At 46.4% G+C, this 14,456-nt stretch overlaps 1 protein-coding gene across 3 annotated transcripts in view; it reads right to left on the bottom strand.

The window, feature by feature from the left end:
* Nucleotides 1-14,456, bottom strand: part of ADAMTSL1 (ADAMTS like 1) — a 1,187,598-nt gene that overhangs the window by 457,259 nt on the left and 715,883 nt on the right. The gene's annotated exons all lie outside the window — the stretch shown is intronic.

The raw sequence follows: 14,456 nt of genomic DNA, 5'->3' as shown, positions 1-14,456 counted from the left end.
AGGAACCAGTACCAGGCTCTCACGCAGGAGAACCATGAAGAAATACAGCAAGATAAGACTTTGCCCACAATGAATAACCTTGTAAGCCCTCAGAATCCTCCTGGATGGAGAAAGAAAAATGTTGTGAAGAAAAAACGGAGAGTGGTGGTCATGGGGGATTCCCTGTTGAGAGGAACAGAGGCCGCTATCTGCAGACCAGACATAACCTCAAGAGAAATGTGCTGTCTTCCAGGAGCAAAAATTAAAGATGTGTCTGACAGGATATCAAGACTCTTCAGACCTACAGATCACTACCCATTCCAGCCAATACATGTGGGGACAAATGACACCGCAAGAAAGGACCTGGAAATCATCTGCAGTGAGTTTGAAGACTAGGCAAGAAAGTGAAAGAATTGGGAGTGCAGGTGGTCTTCTCATCCATCCTCCCAGTGGATGGTCATGGAACAATGAGGTGGAATAAGATTCTATAGGTGAACAACTGGCTACGTCGATGGTGCCGTCAACAAGGATTTGGATTTCTGGATCACGGAATGAATTACCTATATGATGGACTACTTGCTAGAGATGGGGTACACCTTACGAAGACTGGAAAACGTGTATTTGGAAGTCGCCTTGCTACACTCATCAGGAGAGCTTTAAACTAGAGCAATGTGGGAAGGGAAGCAAAAGGCCAGAAAAAGATATACAGCTGACAAATACTATTGAGATCTCTGCTATTGGAAGTGGAAAGAAAAAACACAGACAAAAAAATCTAAGTAATAAAAATATGGGAGGAAGAGAAAGCAATCACAAACTAAAATGTTTTTATACAAATGCACAAAGCATGGGCAACAAACAAGGAGAATTGGAACTACTAACGCAGGAAAAGAAATATGATGTCATTGGAATCACTGAAACTTGGTGGGACGATACACATGATTGGAATACAAGGCTAAAAGGATACAACTTATTTGCAAGAAACAGACTTGATAAACGAGGAGGAGGTGTCGCATTGTATGTTAGAAAAGCGTATATCTGCACAGAGATTGAAGCTTCAGAGACTGGGAGTTCTGTGGAAACTGTTTGGGTAAGAATACAAGGAGAGAACAACGGAAAGGACACCATTGTAGGCATTTACTATAGGCCACCTGGGCAAGCTGAAGATATGGATGAACTCTTTATGTATCAAATGAACAAGTTCTCCAAAAAATATGACGTAGTGGTCATGGGAGATTTCAACTATCCAGACATTTGTTGGGAATCTCTCTCAAGTAAAACTAACAGGTCAAGCTAATTTTTATCCTCTCTTGCTGACAACTATACCTTCCAAAAGGTAGGGGAGAAAACAAGGGGATCTGCTACTTTGGATCTAATCCTTATAAACAGGGATGAAATGGTTGAGGAGGTAAAAGTGGCTGAGACCCTAGGAAGCAGCGATCATGCTATTACAGAATTTTGGATAACTAGAGGAGGAAGACATGTGAAGACTGAAACTTTAAGGTTAGATTTCAGAAAGGCAGATTTTAAGCGACTCAGAAAGAGAATATGTGGGATCCAATGGCTGGATGTCCTTAAGGACAAAAATGTCCAGGAAGGATGGGAAATTTTTAAAAATTAGATTCTCAAAGCACAATCGTTAACAATCCCGAAAAGTAGGAAGAATGGGAAGCATTTAAGGAAACCAGGATGGATGAACACATAACTTAAAAGAAAAGAAAGAAAGAAATGTTTATCAAATGGAGAGAGGGAAGCATATCTAAAGAAGATTATAATGCAGTCTGCAGAACCTGCAGGGCACGTATCAGATTAGCTAAAGCTGACAATGAATTAAGGCTTGCAAGAGATGTCAAAAGCAACAAAAAAGGATTTTGGGGGTATGTCAAAAGTAAAAGAAAAGTCAAAGATGCTATAGGATTTTTACAGGATGAAAATGGTGAAATGGTAAGAAAGGATGTTGAGAAGGCCGAAATTTTTAATTCCTATTTTGCATCTGTTTTCTCTCAGAAAGAAAATGTAACATCAACTGATCTTCACTGTCCTATTAAAGGAATAGAAGAATCCAGGTTCTCTGTAAACAAAAAGATTGTGAGGGAATATTTAGCTAACATAAATGAGTTCAAGTCTCCAGGTCCAGATGAATTACACCCCAGAGTACCGAAGGAGATCATAGAAGAAATTTTAGAACCACTCTCCATAATCTTTGAAAATTCTTGGAGAACAGGAGAAGTCCCAGAAAACTGGAGAAGAGCAAATGTTGTTCCTATCTTCAAAAAGGGCAAGAAGGTGGACCCAGGGAATAATAGGCTGGTGAGTCTGACTTCTATACCAGGAAAGATCTTTGAACAAATTATTAAACAACATGTATGTAAGTACCTGGATAAGAATGAAGTGATTAACCAGAGTCAGCATGGGTTTGTAACTAACAAGTCATGTCAGGCTAAGGCTGTGTGCACACGATGCGTTTTTAATGCGTTTCCGCAGCGTTTTTGCAGCTGCGGAAACGCATTAAAAACGCATGGTAGAAGGGCAGCAATGGTCCCCAATGATAATCCGCATGTGCTGTGCCCATGCTGCAGATTTTTCTGCAGCGTTTATGCTGCGCTCAAAAATCCGCAGCATGTCCATTTATTTTGCGGAAACGCGGCGTTTTCGCCGCCATTGACTTGCATTAGACCGCATGGATTACGCATCACTGTATATGTAGATGCGTAATGACGCGCCCCTGGGCCTGTGTCGCGCTGCGTTGCGCACGCGGGAGCTTACCCGGAGCCGGATCTCTTGAGGGTTGTAGTCTCGTGGCGGTGATCCGGTCCGTGCCCAGGGAGTCAAACTAAGTGGCGGTCTATTAGCAGTGGATGTTGGACGACTACGCCACCCGTTGAATGCAGCTGTGGAGCTGCCGCTGCAGGGCAGACCGCTGAGGCCGGTGGAAGGATGGTGCAGCGGGGATGGTATAACCCCCAACGGGAGGGGTATGGCCTCAGGGCAGCCGACGTGGATGATGGGGGTAGCAGGAACCACTCAGAGACGATGCGGTGTAGTTCAGGGTCTTTACTGGTGACAACGATAGACCCTCCCGGAGTACTGGCTAGCGATTGGGGCCTGGTCAGTCCTTGAGCAGATGGGATCTCCCCTGGCCAGGCGGAGTTGTAGGCCTCCCAAACTGACTGTACTCTTCTGGCTACCTTGCTAGAGGCGGGTATAAGTAGCCCACGTCCCTGAGTGTACCGTGTGGTGCTCACCCGTATGGCCGGTGACTCGGGGCCTTCTAGTAGCTTCCGCTCCACGACGGCGGTGCTGGTCCCATGCGTGTGACCGTGCCTTCGGGTTTCTTGGCCAGAGGACCTGAAATCCCCTGCCTGACGGATTCTGCTGCTGGGTAGGAGTTAGTCCCCACAGCCTCGGACTCCGGGTCCGGTAAGAAATCTTCTCAGTCAGGGTGAGCTCTGCAGCTGCCAGCCCCTGACTCTTTGTAACACTGCTCCCACAGAGCTCCTGTTGTTTCTTCCTATGCTGCTTCTCTTCTCTACTTCTGGCATGGCCCAGGAGCTGGGCCCAGCCGGAGCCACAGCTCCCTGTCAGCCCTCCTGGCTGAACTCTCCCTCTGAACTCACTAACCCTGCCTCAGCCCCAGGTTTAACTAGGGGAAGTTCTTCCCCTCCCAGGACTGGGCAGGAGGTGTGGCATGCATAGGATTCCTGACCAAGAGACCTCCCACCTGCTCTCAGACATAACATTGCATTACTGTGGAAACCAGACCCCTGGGGTGCCACATTCCCCCCTAGTGAAATTTAGTACTCCGGGACTAAACATATTTTTTTTAGAAAGACATAACAGGGTATAACAATAATAATACAATAAGAAAAACACATAAAGGTGGTCACGGCATGTCCGCAACCGGGTGCAGTCTTTGAAGGAAACAAAGGTGTCCATTTCACCAAAACAGGGAGACGTAACCAGGTAGGGGTCTGTCCTGCCCCGAGTCCTTATCAGTCTTTTAGTCCATCCTGGGTTACGCTCCAACTAATTGTACAAGGATTCCCGGTAAATCCACCAAGGACTCCTAAAAATTACTAGAAACACATAATTATTTACAGGATATGGCCGCTCTCAGTCCTCGGCCAGTGGGGATAAGGAATGGCTGCTCACAGTCCTCAGCCTGGTTTAAGATAGGGGCACATGGGGAACAATTCACTAATCCCAACGGGGACCATATTTTAATTAGCAGCAGTCCTTGTACCCTAACGGGTAACTATGTACAGCTCTTTATTCACGCTACTTCCCTTCAGTAGCTATGTCCTCTTTGTGCTCCCTCCTGAGGGTAGTCCTCAGACCCGTCCGGGTCCTCTTGGCTTTCCTCGTATTGGTAGTACTGCAGCTCCTCCTCGGTTAGCTGGGTTAGTATCTCTGCGACAGTCCTCCTCCCAGGTGGCCAGGACTTTACCTCCCTTTGGGCTGCCCCGGTTAATTGGGCCACCAGGATGCCCACTTTTTGCTCCTCTGTGAGGGGGTACACCTGGAAGAGGCTATCCAGCTTTTATCTAAAGTCATGCAGGGTATGTGACTCCCCTGAGTACTGGGGTAGCCAGGCTGCCCCCGGGATATAGGGCATGGTGAAAGGCATGACCGCAACAGCGGTGGGGCTGGCGGGGGTTGAAGCGGTGAAGCTCTCCTCCGTATCCGACATCCTTCTCCCCCCTAGTGGACCGTGGCCTACCTTGCGATGATCCTCTTCCGTAGGCCGCGGCTCCGCAGTGGATCGTCAGGGTTGAGGACCTTCCGTCGCGCTCCTGTGACGTCGGCGTCTGCTGGGCTCCTTCCAGGACCTTACGCAACGTCCGGACGTGAGGCGGGGCTTCAGTTCTCGCGCGCTTTCGGAGTCCACGCCCCTCTTCTTCCCGCGCGGCGTCTTCAAGATGGCGTCCAACGGCGGGAAAACTCCACGGATGGCGGGAAGAAGGCAGAAGATGGCGCCGGATGGCGGGAAAACTTTGCGGATGGCGGGAAGAAGACAGAAGATGGCGCCGGATGGCGGGAATCTTCACCACTGGTAAGTTTGAACAGTCTTTTTCAGGCACGCAGTACCCGGTGGTTGCGGGCACGAAATCCTGCCGACTACGCCAAAAGTTGACGCGCCCCTGGGCCTGTGTCGCGCTGCGTTGCGCACGCGGGAGCTTACCCGGAGCCGGATCTCTTGAGGGTTGTAGTCTCGTGGCGGTGATCCGGTCCGTGCCCAGGGAGTCAAACTAAGTGGCGGTCTATTAGCAGTGGATGTTGGACGACTACGCCACCCGTTGAATGCAGCTTTGGAGCTGCCGCTGCAGGGCAGACCGCTGAGGCCGGTGGAAGGATGGTGCAGCGGGGATGGTATAACCCCCAACGGGAGGGGTATGGCCTCAGGGCAGCCGACGTGGATGATGGGGGTAGCAGGAACCACTCAGAGACGATGCGGTGTAGTTCAGGGTCTTTACTGGTGACAACGATAGACCCTCCCGGAGTACTGGCTAGCGATTGGGGCCTGGTCAGTCCTTGAGCAGATGGGATCTCCCCTGGCCAGGCGGAGTTGTAGACCTCCCAAACTGACTGTACTCTTCTGGCTACCTTGCTAGAGGCGGGTATAAGTAGCCCACGTCCCTGAGTGTACCGTGTGGTGCTCACCCGTATGGCCGGTGACTCGGGGCCTTCTAGTAGCTTCCGCTCCACGACGGCGGTGCTGGTCCCATGCGTGTGACCGTGCCTTCGGGTTTCTTGGCCAGAGGACCTGAAATCCCCTGCCTGACAGATTCTGCTGCTGGGTAGGAGTTAGTCCCCACAGCCTCGGACTCCGGGTCCGGTAAGAAATCTTCTCAGTCAGGGTGAGCTCTGCAGCTGCCAGCCCCTGACTCTTTGTAACACTGCTCCCACAGAGCTCCTGTTGTTTCTTCCTATGCTGCTTCTCTTCTCTACTTCTGGCATGGCCCAGGAGCTGGGCCCAGCCGGAGCCACAGCTCCCTGTCAGCCCTCCTGGCTGAACTCTCCCTCTGAACTCACTAACCCTGCCTCAGCCCCAGGTTTAACTAGGGGAAGTTCTTCCCCTCCCAGGACTGGGTAGGAGGTGTGGCATGCATAGGATTCCTGACCAAGAGACCTCCCACCTGCTCTCAGACATAACATTGCATTACTGTGGAAACCAGACCCCTGGGGTGCCACACGTAATCCACGCGTTCTAATGTGCGGATGGTACCCAGGTGTGGAGGAGAGGAGAGTCTCATCCACACCCAAGTACCATAAAAAAGCTGTAAAAAAAAGAATAAAATAAAAAATAAATGTATACTTACCTTCTGTCGGCCCGCGCACCGCTCCTGCTTGGTTCCCGGCACTTTGCAGTGAGTTGAAGGACCTGCGCTGACGTCAGAGTCATGTGACGGGTCACATGACGCTGACGTCGGCAGGTCTTTCAATTCAATGTTGCCGGCAAGGGAGAAAGGAGTGAGCGGGACACCGGGGGCCATCGGAGGGTAAGTATACATTATTTTTTATTTTTACCACTCTCTCGGGTCACACTATATAAATCCATGCTGTTTGCATGGATTTATATAGTGTGACCTAGTTGTCACAAGCACTTTCCAAGTGATGCTAATCGCTTGGAAAGCGCTTGTCAATAAGCATGCGGAAATGTCAGTGGGTAACCGATCCATTTCCGCATGTCCCTGGCAGGAAAACGCATGTACAATCCGCATGCGTTTTTTTCTGCCAGGGAGATGCAGAAACGCTCAGGAAAAAATCCTGAGCATTTCTGCATTGTGTGCACATAGCCTAACTTAATTTCCTTCTATGACAGAATCACTGACTGGGTGGATCAGGGAAATGCTGTAGATATAGTATATCTTGACTTCAGCAAAGCATTTGACAAAGTATCTCACACCATCCTTATTGAAAAAATGACCAAGTATGGAATGGACAAGGCAACTGTTAGGTGGATTCATAACTGGCTTAGTGATCGGACTCAAAGAGTGGTCGTAAATGGCTTCACATCCAGTTGAATGAATGTCTCAAGTGGGGTACCACAGGACTCTGTCCTGGGACCTGTATTGTTCAACATCTTTATCAATGATTTAGATGAAGGAATTGAGGGTAAACTGATTAAATTTGCTGATGACACAAAGCTAGGAGGGATAGCAAATACTAGAGAAGAGAGAGAGAGGATTCAAAAAGACCTAAAGAAACTGGAGCAGTGGGCAGCAACTAACAGAATGGTTTTTAACAGGGAAAAATGCAAAGTCCTACATCTGGGCAATAAAAATGAAAAAAGCATATACAGAATGGGAGGAATAGAGCTAAGCAACAGTACATGTGAAAAAGACTTAGGTATACTAATAGATCATAGACTGAACAGTGTGATGCAGCAGCAAAAAAGGCAAATACAATTCTGGGATGTATTAACAGAAGCATACAGTCTAGATCACGTGAAGTCATTATCGCACTTTACTCCTCTTTGGTCAGGTCTCATCTGGAATACTGTGTACAGTTTTGGGCACCACATTTTAAAAAAGACATTGACAAACTGGAGCAAATTCAGAGAAGAGCGACCAGAATGGTGACCGGTCTGCAAACCATGTCCTATGAGGAACAGTTACAGGATTTGGGAATGTTTAGATTGCAAAAAAGAAGACCGAGAGGAGACTTAATAGCTGTCTACAAATATCTCAAGGGCTGTCACATTGTAGAAGGATCATCTTTATTCTCATTCGCACAAGGAAAGACTAGAAGCAATGGGATGAAACTGAATGGGAGGAGACACAGATTAGATATTAGAAAAAACTTTTTGACAGTGAGGGTGATCAATGAGTGGAACAGGCAGCCACGAGAGGTGGTGAGTTCCCCTTCAATGGACGTCTTCAAACAGAGGCTGGACAGACATCTGTCTGAGATGATTTAGTGAATCCTGCTTTGAGCAGGGGGTTGGACCAGATGACCCAGGAGGTCCCCTCCAACTCTACCATTCTATGATTCTATGAAAATTATACCTTGATATCTGCGAAGTGATGTCTTATTCTAAAGAAATCCATGGTTTTCTTATATGTAAATGAGCTGTTAAGATCTAAGGGTCGGACACTGATCTGCATTAGAATCTGCCTTCACAGGCTCTTATAAATCAAATGGGGACTTACAAGTGTGAGACATGAAACTAACACAGAACAGTAGCACTGAACTTTGTCTTCTTAAACATATTTTTTGCAGTTCTCACAGCTTTGCCATATTGTAACAATATGGCAGCCCTGTCTGCCTGTGAGATGGAAACTGAAGCTGAGAAGAACCTGCAGATGTGTCAGGCCATGGCCCCACTATCAGTATTTGGTCAGTATTCGGTCAGTATTTTTTCTCAGGAGTGGGAGTCAAAACCAGGAGTGGGTGATAAATGCAGAATTGGTGACTTGTTTCTATTATACTTTTTCTCAGATTGATCCACATCTGGTTTTGGTTCCCATTCCTGAGATAAAATACTGACCGAATACTGATAGTGGGTCCGAGGCCTTATAATCACACACAGCTCTGCAGTGAGATCAGGAGAGCAGAGAGCGGCCATTACACATCACACTGGTAATGTCCCCTTTTATATAAAATAAGCTCTGGAGGCAGATTCTCATGCAGATCCGTGTCCGGCCCATAGCCTGAACAGCTCATTTACATAAGAATAATGTGGCTTTCTCTGGAATAAGACATCAGATCACAGATATCAATGTAATAATAATATAATTTTTTATTTCTATAACGCCAACATATTCCGCAGCACTTTACATTTTAGAGTATCACTTTATTCCGCTTCCTATGACCTACATGCCCATATATACGGCCGAGGAGGGTTGATTCTGACAGATTCCCTTTAAAGGGATTCTCTGAAAATGAGATAAAATGGCATCTCTGATATAATTCAAACTACAGCCCTTCCAAATCATGTGCAGGATGGGCTGCAGACTGAAGACATATACGGTAGCTCCCAAGACCTGTGTCTCAACTGACATGAGTTGTATTACACACCTCAATCATGCTGTGATATGTAAAGCAATATATATTTTCCTCACTGAGCACAATGGTGGTTATCTCCAGCTTCACCCTCCTCAATGTTTGTTTTCAAGTTGGGCGCAGTCAGTCTCTGTGCATTGCTATAGAGCTGTCAGACTGGCACAGGAGGAGGAGGATGAAGCTGGAGATCTACTCATCGAGCACAACATGGGTTAAAACATATTTTTTCACATGTGGCTGCCCTGCTCTCTGAGGACTGAGGTATGTGTGATACAGCTCTTGTCAATTGACACACAGGTCTTGAGAGCGGCATGTCTTCAGTATGCTGCCAATACTGACACGTGTCTAGGAATTACACACGTGGTCAAAATTGTTGGTGCCCCTCGTTTAATGAAAGAAAAACCCACAATGGTCACAGAAATAACTTGAATCTGACCAAAGTAATAATAAATTAAAAATCTATGAAAATGAACAAATGACAGTCACACATTGCTTTTCAACCCCGCTTCCACGGAATTTTTAAAAAATTAAACTCATGAAATAGGCCTGGACAGAAATGATGGTACTCTTCTTAACTTAATATTTTGTTGAACCTTTTGAGGCAATCACTGCAATCAAAGGATTCCTGTAACTGTCAATGAGACTTCTGCACCTCTCGACAGGTATTTTGGCCCACTCCTCATAAGTAAAGTGCTCCAGTTGTCTCGTGTTTGAAGGTTGCCTTTTCCAGACAGCAAGTTTCAGCTCTTTCCAAAGATGCTCAATAGGATTTAGGATTTAGGTCAGGGCACATAGAAGGCCACTTCGGAATAGTACAATGTTTTCCGCTTAGCCATTCTTGAGTGTTTTTAGCTGTGTGTTTTGGGTCATTATCCTGTTGCAAGACCCATGAACTGTGACTGAGACCACGCTTTCTGACACTGGGCAGCACATTTCTCTCTAGAATCCCTTGATAGTCTTGAGATTTCATTGTACCCTGCACAGATTCAAGACACCCTGTGCACAGATGCAGCAAAGCAGCCCCAGAACATAACAGAGCCTCCTCCATGTTTCACAGTAGGGACAGTATTCTTTTCTTGATATGCTTCATTTTTCCGTCTGTGAACATAGAGCTGATGTGCCTTGCCAAAAACTTCCATTTTTGCCTCATCTGTCCATAGGACATTCTCCCAGAAGCTTTGTGGCTTGTCAAAATGTAGTTTGGAAAATTCCAGTCTGGCTTTTTTATGATTTTTTTTCAACAATGGTGTTCTCCTTGGTCGTCTCCCATGAAGTTCACTTTGGATCAAACAACGACGGATGGTGCGATCTGACACTGATGTTCATTGAGCTTGAAGTTCACCTTTAATCTCTTTAGAAGTTATCCTTGGCTCTTTTGTTACCATTCGTATTATCCATCTCTTTGATTTGTCATCAATTTTCCTCCTGCGGCCACATCCTGGGAGGTTGGCTACAGTCCCATGGATCTTAAATTTCTGAATATTATGTGCAACTGTAGTCATAGGAACATCAAGCTGCTTGGAGATGGTCTTATAACCTTTACCTTTAACATGCTTGTCTATAATTTTCTTTCTAATCTCCTGAGACAACTCTTTCCTTTGCTTCCTCTGGTCCATGTTGAGTGTGGTACACACCATGTCACCAAACAGCACAGTGAGTATAGGTAGCCCTATATACAGGCCCACTGACTGATTACAAGATTGTAGACACATGTGATGCTAATTAGTGGACACAACTTGATTTAACATGTCCCTTTTGTCACATTATTTTCAGGGGTACCATCATTTCTGTCCAGGCCTATTTTATGAGTTTAATTTTTTAAAAATTACTTACTTACTGATAGAATGCCAAAATGCGTATCATTGCATGTATTTCTGTACGTGGTGCTCATAGTCTGTATTGAATAAATTGAGATAGTTTCCATTTTTTTCATCATTTGCATATCATTAATGTGGCGCCCCTGCTGTGCATTGGTGCCAAAGATCCTAGAGGGGTGCATGGACGGATTCCTCCACAAGAGGCCCCCACAGCATACACACACCTCCACCTTCCACCTCAGACCACCAGAGGGAGCCCAGTAGGGATATAAAAAGGGAAGGTGGAGCGCTAGGCAGTCAGTCAGTTCCTGCAGTAGATGAGCCTGAGAGAGAACAGCCTGCAGTGGAGCTCAGTCTATAGAACAGTTTCCTCAGGGGAAAGAGGTAGTTCCAGTCCCTCTAGAGAGAGTTCAGACTCAGAAGCTCAGTTAGTGAGCCCAAGGCGTGCCGACGCCGTAAGAGCGGTGAAGAGTAGCGAGGCCTACTGCAAGTGTGAAGCCTAGTGAGAGCCCCGAGCGCGGCCGAAAGCAAGTGGAGTAAGCGAGCTACATAGGGGGCAGAGGAGCTTAACCAGCTCACCCCACAAGCATTTACCGGACACCGGGTCCGTGTCTGCAAGGATCTCTAGGACCAGCAGAAACAACCGGAATCCCTGGCGAACTACATGTCCCAGGAACACCAAAAGCTGACTGTTATACCAGGGTCAGGAGTCACTGAGACCCAAGAGACCAAGGAGTGTGATCTCCAACAGAAGGCCCTACCACCAGGTCAGCCGGCGCAAGACAGAGACCAAGTTAGGCCTAGCTTCAGGCAGGTCATAAACTTAACAGGAAAAGGCAAGAAACAGGAGGCCCCACACCCGCTCATTGGGGAGAGTCCTGAAATGCACCCTTCACCCTACAGTGCCCTGGATCGTGCCTGAAACACCACCAGTAAAGGTACTGAAGTGAAATGTCGTGTGTGTGCCTATTCTTCCTCCGACCCGGCTGGGTCCCCTCTGTCCTGCATCCCCTTCTCCTACACTGCCCTGAGGCCCCACTCCACCTGTGGGGAGCCGCACCATCTAAGCAGCCCAACCACCGGCCTCAGAGGACTGTAGCAGCGCTGGTGATCCTCACCAGACACCACAGGTGGCGTCACGAACTCTTTCCTATCCCATACACTTTTCCCCCAATTCCTTGCTTTTTAAAGAGTGACCCCAGGGTACGGCCCCGGGAGCTGGCCACCGCGGCATCCCCCAAATCCAAACAGCAAGGCCCGGGCGCCGAGTCCCCATCCCTTGGGCGCGTCAATTAACATACTTCTTAGTGTTGCAATTTCAATGTTGAGGAGTGTACATTAGAAACGTATACTCACTTAACATCGGAAGAGGGTCGCTGTAGGCTGGGTTCACATAACGTTTGCCACTATGTTCTGTTGGGGCTCACGTCCGAACCCTCGCAAAATGGGATTAGGACATATGTGCTGACGGAGCCATTGACCATAATGGTGCAGATAGAGACACCGTGTGCTCTGTTGTACATCATTTTCAGCCATTTACGCCTAGTTTAGGCAAGCAGCAAGACACAGTTGACTACGTCTTGCTGGTCACCTCTAATAGGTGTATATGGTCGAAAATGATGCATGACAGAGCACACGGTGTTTCTTTCTTCATCATTATGGTTAATGACTACATCAGCACATACGTCCAAACCCTGTTTTGTGGTGGTCCAGACATAAGCCCTGATAGAACCTCTGAACATGGGAGAAAACGTGATGTGAACGTAGCCTAAAGAGTAGGTCTACTATTGCCCAGAGTACATAAAGGGTAAAATTAAAAGATGTAAAAAGATAACACTACAACATAAAATGTCAGAAAGGCATATATAGGAATTGTATTCCGAGATATCTTTCTTCTTTTATAACAGCCAGAGATACTTAATTCACAACTTCACTGCCAGCATTTACTTTTTCCTTTCAGCCATTGTTCACTGCAATTATGCAGCAAGACCTTAGAAGACTCAGTAAATGAATTTGCTGCCTCTAAATAGATGACTAAAGTGATCTAAGCACTCAAAGTGAACGCCTTGCTTGAAAGCCTTGCTGCCATGGCTGAGGTCCAAGGAGTTATCTATTCTCTATATACAATGGCTCCAATTAGACCTGTGGTCATATGCTATAAAGAGCCCCCAGAAATAATAGCAAGGGCTGAGTGCCACATGTTAGCAAGAGAAAAGCTTTCCGTCTGTGCCTGCTCTATGTAAGAAATGGACGAGAAAGCTCTTGAACGCTCCACCTGCACTTGCTTTGATTTTAGCATCAGCATCACATAGAACAAAGGGGTGCAGAAGAAGCACAAAAATGAGTCAACAAGCCTGAATGGAGGTGGGCTGAATCTGGCTCTTGATGAGTACGCAGATGTCAGGGGCAGGTCATAATGTCAGCTGGATTCCATTTATCGTAAATGAGAGTCAGATTGTTTTTATTGGCTTTTTATTAAAAAATGTAACAGAAGAAAAATCTGTTAAAGTGTCCATCCGGCAAAGTGTTAGAAGCAGCTCCAAACACTCCTCGAAGATGTGCACTTGATGAACCCCTATCAGGACATCTATGGGAAATAGCTTTGATTTCCACCTTGCCTAACTAGAGGATCTGTTTTACTCATTCTGACTTCACAAAGAAGAAGAACGGGGAGATGTTCCCTGGATATAAGGTTACAACCTTTTACAGAGGAAAACATCATAAAAACTCATGATGATCAGTCACAACGCTGATTTCCTTTCTACCTACTACATATGGCAGTGTACTACTGAACAGCTGCACAGTATATGAATGAGCAGCTCAATGCTGGAGGAAAGGGGCTTCATCTGAGCTTTATTTACTCGATATGAATTTAATATCTGGTATTGCAACTAACGTCAGAATGTACTGAAAGGCTTTATGTGAAATCAGTAAAAAGCAGGAAATGTGATATGTAGAGCTAGGTTTATCCATAGGCAGAGCAGATTTGTGTCAGGCAGCCCTGAGAGAAGAGAACCTGTGGAAGGAAAATAGTAACCATCCAATATACTGAGCATATGTTCAGATGTAAATTATATGTAATAATATGGTAATTAGGCACTTACAGTGACGTGAGTATGAATGAGGATACCAAAGGGTGGCATAGATCATACATGTCAAACTCTGGCCCACAGGGTGGTTGTATTTGGCCCGCAACACCAGAACCACCACCCCTATGTGGGGCCATTATTCTATATGGAGGACTATGTGGGGCCATTAATCCGTATGGATGACTATGTGATGCCCATAATACTGTATGGAGGATTATATGGGGCCCATAAAACTGTATGAAGGACTATGTGGGGCCCATTATTCTGTATGGAGGACTATGTGGGGCCCATTATTCTGTATGGAGGACTATGTGGGGCCCATTATTCTGTATGGAGGACTATGTGGGGCCTATTATTCTGTATATTGGTTGGCCCGCGACTTTGTCCAAGTATTTAATTTTGGCCCTCTGTGTGTTTGAGTTTGACATCCCAGGCATAGATACTGTAACAAGTGCATCAGATAAATACATGGGGAGGGATTTATGTATTAATGGAACATCACACATCATACCGATAATCGATTAAAGAGCAGGTTTCTGAAAACTGCTTAAAGGGAGTGTCCAGTTAA

Source organism: Phyllobates terribilis, unplaced genomic scaffold (genome assembly GCF_046119375.1).
Source record: "Phyllobates terribilis strain yellow unplaced genomic scaffold, ASM4611937v1 Scaffold_1__5_contigs__length_1240528914, whole genome shotgun sequence".
NCBI lineage: Eukaryota > Metazoa > Chordata > Amphibia > Anura > Dendrobatidae > Phyllobates > Phyllobates terribilis.
This window is presented reverse-complemented; position numbering and strand designations above follow the sequence as displayed.